The sequence below is a fragment of the Pleurodeles waltl genome, chromosome 4_1 (assembly GCF_031143425.1).
Source record: "Pleurodeles waltl isolate 20211129_DDA chromosome 4_1, aPleWal1.hap1.20221129, whole genome shotgun sequence".
Lineage (NCBI taxonomy): Eukaryota > Metazoa > Chordata > Amphibia > Caudata > Salamandridae > Pleurodeles > Pleurodeles waltl.
In genome coordinates this window covers 235,949,104-235,960,719 of record NC_090442.1, presented here as the reverse complement: position 1 = coordinate 235,960,719, position 11,616 = coordinate 235,949,104, and the positions used below count along the sequence as shown (strand labels likewise).

General features: G+C 42.1%; 1 long non-coding RNA gene across 1 annotated transcript; it reads left to right on the top strand.

Moving 5' to 3' along the window:
- The first annotated feature begins 1,702 nt into the window (after nucleotides 1-1,702).
- On the top strand, nucleotides 1,703-2,816 carry LOC138287622 (uncharacterized). Its single transcript, XR_011202251.1, has 2 exons — nucleotides 1,703-2,063; nucleotides 2,392-2,816. It is a non-coding gene; the product is annotated as an uncharacterized lncRNA (long non-coding RNA).
- Nucleotides 2,817-11,616: the final 8,800 nt, after the last annotated feature.

The window sequence follows — 11,616 nt, the reverse complement described above, 5'->3', positions numbered from 1 at the left end:
CTCAGGAGCACCTCTGTTTGGCCTTCCTGTCTCATTCTATGGCATTTTGTTTTCAGATTGACATCAGCTGGAAATGTATGATGCAGAGCTGCTGGAGTTGTTCCAGTGGCATCTGCAGTCATATCTCCTGTTAAGTAATTTGGGAGAGAATGAATACATATGACTCGATTCCTTGTGTGCAAAAGGCCGCTTTATTGGAACAGGTGCCCCTGACAACTACCCCCCTAGGCCTTTGCCTTACAAAACTAAAACATCACTAGACAATGAAATAACCTAACCCCTGCCCCTCCCCCTCCCCTACCCCGCCCTCCCCCCCTACCCTCGTTCTGACTTTCCCTTCTCCTCTCGTTTCTTTAATTTTCCCGGTCCTACCCTCTACTTTGAACCTGTCCTCTAATGAGCAGTCCCCTGCCTGTCATGTCTAAGTAATGCTCCTTCCCCCTCTAATACCTAAATTGCCCTGCCAACTCCGTCCTCCACCCGAGCTTTTAATAGCTGCCCTGCAGCTGCCACCGCCACAGCATGCACCTGTCCAAAGCGACAACCTAACAAGCACAGACACACCAGTTCCAACAAATACGCCTATGAATGGGAGGGACGGAGGGGAAAAAGAACCCTGCCGCACTAGCCCACCCTGGCCACCAGGTCACCTTTCGCAAAATGGTGACGGTGGCCACAAAATGTCCGGCTTTATTGCCGGACCGCCCATCAAGATAGACAGCCCGGGGCCCAACCGAGTCGAGGGAGAAACCATCTCTCCCAAACATCCCCGGGGGGGAACTCCTCGTTCCTCCTCCTCCCTCCGGGACCCCATTTTTACTTGAATAAGCCCTCTGGAAAGTTATGTAATCCTGTTTTTCAAAAGAACAATAAAATTAGTTATTGAAACAGCAGAAATTACCTTTATTGGAACAGCTGCTGTCACAAGCGAGCAGCGCTGATGCGAGGAGAGCAGAAAGGGAAGTGGGCGGTCACATTCGGAAAGCTAATAAACACAACCATCCTAAAACAGGAGCCAAGGCAAAAGGAAAAAATAGTGCACTGCAACTAACATAAATGGCCAGAAGGGAACTGATCCATGAAACTGGGCCAGTCTCCAGGGAGGAACAAAACAGCCAAAAGGTGGGACAAATGTAAGCTATTCACTAAAGAAACAACAGGAATTTTGTAAGGCAGACGATTGAATCAATGATAGGTGATGGGCATGGTCTAACCTCACACAGTAGATTACAGCATGTTTAGAGACTCGACCTAAAAAACAAAGGTTTGGGCTTGGCAAGTAGGCGAACTTGCGGGGTTGAAATGGCAGTTTAAAACTGCACTCACAGGCTCTGCAGTGGCAGGACTGAGATGTTTAAAGGGCTACTGCAGTGGGTGGCCCAATCAAGGCAGCAGGCCCACTTGTAGCATTAAATTTACAGACCCTGGGCTCATAGCATTTTGCTAGAGGCTTACAAGTAAATTAAATATTTCAATTGCGGATAAGCCAATGTGCCCATGTTTAGAGTACAGAGCACTGGTTAGCAGTGGTAAAGTGCACAAAATCCTAAAGCCAGCAAAAATGAAGTCAGCAAAAATCGGAGGTCAGAAGGCAAAAAGTCAGGGGGAACCACCCAAGTATGCCATGTCATATTTCAAAAGCCCTTTGCCCTTTGATCAACATTTTAAGTAGAGAAAAGAAATTAGGAAACACGTGTTTAAACATTTGCTCTTACAGATCAGCTTTGAAGGAGAATACATGGACTCTGAACCTTCTGGCAGCTCCGTATCTATTGACTAAGCAGGGCTGACATTGACAGATTACCAACGGCAGACCTTGTGTGCGGGCATACATCAGGTCACGAGATGCAGACGGTGAAAGTCTGTATTCACGTGACTGGAATTTCTGCCGTCACTGATGGGGGATCACGAGACAGGCTCACTTATCGGGCCGTTCCTCTGCAGGACAGACTGAGGAGAAGAAACTACGCGAACGTAGAAGTTCCCAACACTTTGGGCCGGATCACAAAACATTTTTTACTGGCGCTGATACAAGTCCTGGCTGTTAAGGATGGCAGTTCTTGGTGAGAACCACATTTCCCACCGTATTTATGAAAGCAGACTTGTGACGGTGGTAATGCTTGACTAGAAAGCTTGTGCATATTTGCTGTGATGCATTTTGTTAATGTGGTTCTATGACGTGCTGAGTTTTTGTTCTGTTCTGTTTTAGTGTTACATTACTGCGTTGTGGTTGTTTTGTTCTGTTTCTACTGTGCTACCTCGTATTTGACTTTTCTGTGCTGTGCGCTGTGTGTTTGTTGTATTACGTTGCTTTATGTTATTCCACTGTGCTTTGTTTTCTTGTCCATTTTATAGATATTAATATATTCATATATGCTGTTATATTTTGAGTCAAAGGCATCACAGTTGCAGTAACAAACGACCATTATCAACGACTGGCACCGGGTCCAGACATCAGGGCGCTCGGATTACGCGAAAGAAAGACGCAGCACTTGTTTCCAAGACTCCGGAGAACATTTTTCCACAATTACGAAGGAAGTGACCGCCTGATTTCTAATAATTACATTATCACTTTTTAATTTAACATTGTGTGAATGTTTTCTGCCTCTTACATGATGCTGATATCTGCCACAGCTGCGCCTTTATTCCGCCAACCATGTTCTCGGTATGTGCATCGATGCCTGTCTCCATTAATTTCACCCCACTAAATGGGTAACACGCTTCAGTGCCTAGCTTTTATTGAGGTTTCGTATACTAGTTTCCAAACTTTCTACTCTTTTAACCAATATTCACTTAAATAAATTAAGGTGAAGAAAGTTATGGTTCGATGCTAAGATCAGTTATTTAAAATATTGTTTTTAAAAAGTCAGGAGTATTCTCATAAAATTTGTAAGTATTTGGTTCGATTCTAAATGACTTGGGGATTAGGCAAAAAGTCATAAGTTATGGGGGCTCCAAAAAGAGCCCCCTATTTGAAATTCTGCGCCCTTGTTTTCCCATATAGTGCTGCAAAAGCAGCTGGACCGATCACGACAAAAAATCACATGTACGCATAGGACATTTTCCTCTCGCTGCGTTTGTAAAACTGGTGTAATATTGCTTAGTAGTCTTTCTGTATGCTCCTATATATCATTTACAGATAACTGGGGGAGGAAGTGTCCGAAGTCTGTCGACGTCCGTCACAAAGTTATGTGGAATCTGATTGGCTGCTGAGAGCTGGGCAGGTGTATCCGTCCTCCAGTTGCTGAGTGTTTGTGGACGTCAGTGAAATCTGCATACATTCTTCTGGAAAAAAAATATTTCCTTTAGCTATTGGAGCGGGATCGACACACTCCACCCTAGGAGAGAGATCAGGTGGAACATTTAGGCAGGAGTCCAAGTAAAATATGCAGTATTTTTCAAATGAGCGGACTTTAATGTAATTATACTTTATGACCCTAATTCTACCTTTAGCACTATCCCAAATATATGATATGTCCCCCATACCAGTTGCTACTGGTACATAATACTATTGCTTTTTGTGCACAATCGCAGAAAAACAGAGAAAAACGCTTCCTGGATTGCTTATGACCATGGCCCTGTATAACAACTGTACATAAACATTTCCTTAACAAAAAAGATCCATGTAAGGTTGTTTATTGTGGGTTGAATTTGATTTGTTAAGAGAAAAGTTATCTTAAAAGTTGTGTTTTCAACAGTTTCCAAATGGTGAACACAAACCGCTGTCTGAGGGCAATACCCAGTTAATATCGGAGGGGGCGGGAATGAGGGTGGGAGTAGTTATTGAGCTAAGGAGTGATGACCCTCATTCACAATGGATTCATTCTTCATTTTTTGTGACTAACATGCAGACCTCTTTCATCATTCCACGTTTCATTACTTTAATCAGAAAACTGTGTTGAATTTCAAATGTCCAGTACTAGTTATATGTGCCAGTCAAATATATTTTACCAGAGAACAGTGATATGTACAAGCCATACAGTAATACAGTAAACACAAGTAACATAAAGTAATTTCACACTTTTTTAAATGCAAGACATACAACAATAATACAGTGAGGTTTCACACGCTTTAAAAATATGAGTGCATATCCATTAAGTCTCTTTCTTGACTTTAGGTCTTATTCCAGAATTTCCAATTTTCAACAAGTCACTGAACGAGAGAAAATCAAGGGAAAATCTATTGTCGTGTGTCCTCTGCCTGGGGGCTTTTCAGTGTTCTGAAAATTAGTTTATGGTTTCTGTCCTCTTAATATGGGACACCAGAGAACTCTACTGCATTGCATATGGCATTTCGGTCTTAATGGGTACTATAATTTGCAAGATCTTTCTTGGGACTTGCACAGTCATTTTAGGTAGAGGTTGGTTAACAGTAATGGTAAAACCAAATACATAGGCTTTTTTTAATGCAATCTTTGCTTGGGTTCCACCCGCCTAGACGCAATTTGTGAATTTGACTACCTCAGAGTACACCGTAGTGAGGACAAGATGAACCAAAGAAACCACAAAGAGAGTGATTGTGCTTCACAGATTTGCTTCAGGGTTTAGGAATTTAGCAACCATGTTGTCAACCCTGATTTTTCTGAAGAGGTATTATACCAGTGCAGGAGTTACAGCATTTTTTTTATTTTATCAAATCTTTCTATTGCAATAACAACAGAAAACAAGGAAACACGAACACCACTGCAAATCAGCACATATATCGTTCTGTTAGACTATTCCACATGTAACCGTTAATACATCATCCCACTCTCCTGACTCTCACAACCCTCCCCTATATGCAGGAGCCTCCCATCCCAACTTCAGCATCGTTCATCATCATCTCTGACCCAACCGGGGAGGATCAGGGAGCTCCACAATAAGTGTTCCATTTACCCTAGATCTTTTCCCATTTCCTTGGACATCCCCGACCTTCATATATCACTTTTTCAGTGATCATGCACCAGTCAATGTTTCTCTTCCATTCTTCTAATTGCTGCTCTATCTCCACACCCCAAAAGCCTAGCTGTAGTCCTCTTTGTAATAATCATTCCTAGTGTTATCCATAGCTCGTCTCACCAGTCTAAACACTGCCATAATGGGAACTTCTCTAGGGCAGGCGAGGGCCCCGGACCACTCGTCTTTAGCCAACTTTCCCAGGTCCACCAACCATTGCTCTCGCAGACCGTGTAGTAAATCAGGCCGGTTATTGCTTAGTTTTTGATAGGTGAGAGAGATCGCCTTGCAAGGCATGTGTTCATTTAGTAGTCTATCTTCTAAGGGTGACGATTCAGGGAGGGTTTCTCCACTAGGAATCACTGCCCTCAGGACATGTTGTATTTGTAAGTAGCAGAAAGTCTCCGTATAGGACAAGTCATATTCTTTTTGTAAGCCTGAAAGGGGTATTACGTCTCCCTAGGTTCAGAGATCCCCAACCCTAAAGAGGCCTATTAGGACCCACTTATCAAAGCCTTGGTGTTGCACCAATTAGCTTAGTATTGTCCCACAGCGGAGTGTCCTGGGTGAGTCTACTCCTCCATCTCAGTGCACTATGTGCCCAGTACCACAGTTGGACAGGTGGATTTATGGTCCCACTACGGGTTTGGTGTTTCATTGAGGTGTAATGGGCATGCATGTATCCCCTTGGATGCAACACATAACGGTACATAGTGTATGCTGGTTCATCCGTTGTGATGCCCAATAGTATTGCTGTATATCAGACAGTGCTATCAACCATCATACCCTCCCTGGGTCAATTTGTCTAGGGCAATCCGTGTAGGCTCAAAATCCCAAAGTAGCTTCCTAATTTCGGCCTTAATCATTTGGAAATAGTAATCAGGGACCAGGTTCTGCAACACATAAAGAAATTGTGGCAATGCCATCATTTTAAATAATGGTGGTCTGCCCAATAGTGAGAGCGGTAGCGACCGCCAGTGTTGGATATTGGCCCTAAGATGTAGCGGGGTAGGTTGAGGATTCTTTGCATCAAATAGCATGTGGTCTGTGGTAACAAAAATACCAAAGTATTTAAAGCCACTTGTTGTCGTTTGCAGAGGGAGGTCGCCAGAAGACAGCACCCACCACCACAGAGAATATACAGAATAGATTTAGACCAATTAATAGTGTATCTAGAGTGTTGCCCAAATATGGTAATAATTTGCAGTAGCCTTGGAAGGGTAATGGGTGGATCAGCGATGCAGAGTATTATACCATCCGTTTATAGCGAGATTCTGTCCTCCCACTCCACAGTCCATTAGAGACCCCGCACCAATGGGTCAGCTCTGATCCATGCTGCCAAAGGTTCTAGAATCAAGGCAAACAGGAGTGGTGAAAGTGGAGAACTTTGTCTGGTTCTTCACAGAAGGGGGTACATTTTAGATAACTGGACGCTGACTAACACTTGGGCTAGGGGTTCAGAATACAGAAGTCTCACCCAGTTAATGCCCAGCATATTCTCAAGCCGCATTTAGCATACACACCAACAACCTCAATGGAGTTTGGTATGGGGACTCCAGGAATTTCCCGACCCCACGGTTGCTGCTGTCTCCTTTTTGCTAGACCCAGAGTGAAGTTCCCAGAGTAAAGAGAAAGGTGTGGGAGAAATACTGGGAGTGTGGGGACTGCGGGGTGAGGAGGGTGGAAGGAGAGAGAACGGTGAGACGGCAGAGGTGTGGTGCAGGATACTGGGAAAGAGAAGTGTGGAAGACCTGAAAGAAAGGGAGGTGCAGGATTAGTGAACGCACTAGGGAGGAGGAGGCAGGGCAGAGATCGTGGGGAAAGAGAGGTGCAGGAGAGAGCATAGGCAAAAAGTGGATGAGCTTCAAGAGGACTTGAGAAAAGGAGGTGATGTGGAGATCGCAGGGAAAGAGAGAAATGCGCAAGAGAGCAGAGGAAAGAGCAGGACATAAACACCAGCAATGAAAAGATGGGAGGAAGTAGCAATGTGAGGGGGGGGGGCAGGCCTTGTGTAATTGAACATAGCAGTCTAAGACCAAGAGACTGGCCATACGCTCTCATCAAGTGCTAAACGTAAATTCTGTAGAAATGTGCCAAAGAAAGAGTTTGGTGATACTAACAATGTAAGGGTACAAGTCATCCTAGCAAAACAGGGGGGACCCAACCCTCTTTTGCTGGCAAGAATAAACACAAGAATAAGGAGAAAAGCAATTCATTCAGAAGCAGGAATCTAAAACAGGCAAGAAAGCAATCAAATTCTGATTTAAGGCCAGACCCATAACCCACACTTAGGATATATTTAAGTATGTTAACAAAGCGCACACTACGCATGCCATAACTTACAGAATCTGCGGGCACAAAACACTTATTTACAAAAGGCACAGATACACAAAAACAGTTAACAGGAGAACAGCACGACTATGAGTTATGGTATGTGTTGTGTGCATTCAAACACCACAACTGGAGACTTTCAGTGATTTTAACATGTTTGAGACAGAAACAAAAGTCTGTTTTTAACTTTTTTTAGTGTATAATTACTATGTTGTTATAGTTAGTACTGAGTTTCCATAGGAAATTGGTTTCTTGTTTGTTCAATAACTTTGGCTCTGTTTGATGAATCTTCACAAAACCTTCCAAATAAAAAGGTCCGTCCACCTCATCTCCCTCATGGAAAGTTTCGGTTTGATCTGCAAAACGCATTTTAACCATCCACTTTCCTAAAAGAACTTTAGACAATGCTAACGCTAAAACAGATGAATGGAATTACACAAAATTTGGCATAAAGCTAGACTTTTACAGAAAAAGCATGCTGTATAGTGACAAGCAGAAAGGAGATATCTATGGCAGCATGTTGTTTTTGCACTCATTAGGTAATCAGGTAATCATAGAAAAGTTAGAAACTTTCTGCATGTTTCTACATATTCTTGGCTACTGCGCCTGTTTTTTTCTTTAAAAAACGTACTTGTAATAAACTGATTCTAATATCTTTCACCGACAAATATCTAACAGTTTTTTGATGTATTTAATTTTGTACTAAAGATTCTATTTTTATTCTTCATTCTTCCAAATCTGCTTTCTCTTTCATATGAAAGATCTATGCAGCAAGGATTTAAATGGTTTGTGGGAAAGGTGACCATATATTATATTAGGAATAAAGTACCCCCTCCTGTAAATGAGAAGGATATTGCGAGTCACCTCAGATGTCCATAACCTTATAAAGCAACTTCCCCTACAGCCTTCTTCCTCTTTATAGTCACGGAAATCTTATTGATCTTACTTAATGCTTGCACAGCTTTGTACTGCAAAAGGCCCTGAAAGATTTTCCAAATTATTTAGTTAGCAAGTGGATTGCTTTTTGAACCATGTTCTTCCAGTATAAAACTGGCCACTTATTATACCCAATCCTGTGCGACTGGCATCTGATTGTATTACAAGAAGGTGTAAACAGTTGATAATAGCTCTGCTTTTCTTGGCATCTAGACGATCGAGCCACCAATGAAAACTGCTTTATTTAAAAAGCAGTCAAAGACATAGTGGTCTGCTGACCTCCGCAGGCCACTTTCCCTGTGAGTCCCTTGTGACTCATTTGGAAATCGCAAACGCTGTCTCAGACACTGTGATACATCAATGATTGCGATTCGCAATTTTCGAGTCACAAAACAAGTCAAATTGCAAGTCGCAAACACTGAGGGTCGTACATCTGGCCCCTAATCTCTGATTTTGCATATCATCTTGAACACTTCAGTTAGGAGTTCATCTATGACGTTGATGTATTTCAATTATGCTTAATATTATCTTTTATGCCGAAGATGTGGGTCCATACTGTATCTCCTCATTGGGCAGTCGTGAGCATGCCATCTAAAGGCATGGTGAGAGGCTAATATCTGTAGGGTTCGTTTTGATACTTTTGTGCTGGCAGGGGTTGCAGTACAGTGATGCAGTGGTTTCCACTGTTGGCTTCATCATCTGATGTTGGTCCCATGGAATAGGTATCAGTTGATGCACCCTTTGCTAAGTATGTCCTACTGGTTCCGGCTGAAGAGAACTCCGTGGAGCTGATTTTCCTGTGCATGTAACTTATGGTTAATTACTTCAACAATTATTGCCCAAGTCAATTTTTGACTTAGTCATGTGAATGGAAAAAATGACATTGTTTTCTCAAACGCCCTGTGCCCTTTGCTTTTCTATCAACATTGGAAGTAGATAAAAGAAATGTTTATGAAACACTTCAGAGTGAACATTTGTGTTGTATTGTGAATGTAATGGCTCGCGCTGGTAGCGCGAGCCAGGGAAGAGTAGAATGTTGTGGGGGAATGTTGGTGTTTGAGTGAGAGATTGAGGACGGTTGAGCGGTGAGGAAACAGGACGAAGGACGGCGGCTGTGTATGCGGTCGGGGCTTCATGTTATGGAATGTATTTATATTCTCTAACCTATTTTATGAATAAAGAAGTTACCTACCTTTATCATCTCTGCGATTGAAGATACTCAACAAAATTGGCGACGAGTTGACAAGTTTGCCCCGTCTGCATCCGGTTGTGATCCTCTACTTCATTATCGCACTCCTATGTGCCCACGCAACTCGACCTGCGAACGCTTGTGAGTGTTTTTTTTCAGCCTAAAGTGCTGAAACATTGTTTTTGCCACTTGCGTGTTTTTTTTTTGGGCGTCTCTTAGCAACACTCTATTGTTTTTTTCCAATAACTATACAGCTGACCTTCTTACGTCCTGAATAACCTTTGGAACTAAGGAAATATACTGGCAATAGAATTTCTTGTGGTTTTAAGGAGGTTTAAGTGAATCTTCACTTCGTTACGAGTATTTAGACATTGATGTTATATATTTTTTAAGTTGAGGCACGCATTTATGGCTTCTAATAACTTGAATCTTCCACCTCCTCAACCTTTTATTCCTGGTAGCGGTGATGTTTCTATCAAATGGCAAGAATGGCGAGAGTATTTTATGAACTACATCTCTGCATGCGATGAAGACAATGACTTTTCAGGAGAAAAGAAGAAGAACATTTTATTGCATTGTTTAGGGCCGCACGGTCTTAAAATTTACAACAGAATTGAAAAGAAACAAAGAGACCAGGGAGATATTTTTGTTCATGCATTAGAGGATCTAGACAGATACTATTCTCCAACGGTGTGTGTGGGGATTGATCGCTATACGTTTTTTCACAGGAAACAAAACAAAGAGGAAACGATTGAGGAATACGTTTCAGCTTTAAAAAATTTGGCTTTAACGTGTAGATTTGGTACCTTACATGACAAGTTCATTAGGGACCAGATAGTTATGCACGCTGCCAACCAGAATATACAGGACTGTTTATGGACTAAAGGAGAATCGCCCTTACAAGAAGTAATTGAAGTGGTCAAGAAAGCGGAACTTACAGGAAGGTGTGCTAAAGCTGTTCTACTGGGGAATTCTAAAATAGATGATTCGAGTGGAGATGCACATAAGTTGGTGAACAGAGTTATAGAGTCAACAAAATGTCCACCAAATGAGTTTTCGAGGAAGACCAGTTCTTACAGGGACAAGAAGTCAAAAAGAAATACTTCTAAGGCGGAAGTTACTTGTTTCAGATGTGGATTACTGGGCCATTAGGCAAATGATAAAAGCTGTCCAGCACGCAATCAGAAATGTTCCAGTTGTGGTACTCTTGGCCATTTTATTAAGGTTTGCAGGAAAAAGAAAGGTTTGGCAATAAAGTTGTTAGAGGATGCTTCTGAATCTGCTTCATCCTCAGACAGTGAAGACAAGAATATGTGGGTGCTTAACATAAGGAATGCTGGAACGGGAACGCCAGATGGACTGCGGAAAAGACCAAAGTGTGACATATCTATAGAAGGTGTTACTATTACGATTACCGCAGATTCAGGGTCACCTTATACAATCGTTAATGAACAAGTTTGGTTAAAGAAATTGAAACGTACGGTTGGTGGGAGTTTGGACACACCTGATATCTCACCTAAAAGCTTTATGGGGGAAATAATCCAGCTTTTTGGCTACAAAAAATTGTCATTTGCATTTAAGGATCGTAAAGCTGAATGTAAGATGTATGTGTCAAAATCAGGACCATCAGTTTTAGGTTGGTGGGACCAAGGTGCACTAGGAATGGTTTTAAATCCCAATGGTTCAGAACCTGTGTCGGTGGTTCAGAAAGATTGTGTGTGTGATGCTACTATGAAGGACATGTATCCTTTGGTATTTTCAGGAACTGTAGGAAAGTTAAAAAGTTTCCAGCATAAGATAATACTTAAAAAGGACGCCATTCCTGTTGTTCATAAGGCAAGGAATATTCCTTTTAGCATCAGGAATGAAGTTTCAAACGAGTTGGACAAGTTATTAGAAACTGGTATCATAGAACAGGTTGAGTCATCAGATTGGATTTCTCCCCTGGTGGTAGCCAGACGTTCTAATGGCAGATTGAGGCTGTGTGTAGACCTAAGGGACCTTAATAAGAATATTTTGGTGGATCAATTTCCTTTGCCAAAGATCAATGAAGTTGTAGCACTAACTAAAGGCAAGGAATGGTTTACCACGATAGACCTTACTTCTGCTTATCATCAAGTTCAGTTACATCCTGATAGTCGTAGATTAACCGCATTTATTATGCCCTTTGGTTGTTACCAATTTGTTAGGGTTCCATTTGGTTTAGCCTCTGCAGCGGCTATGTTT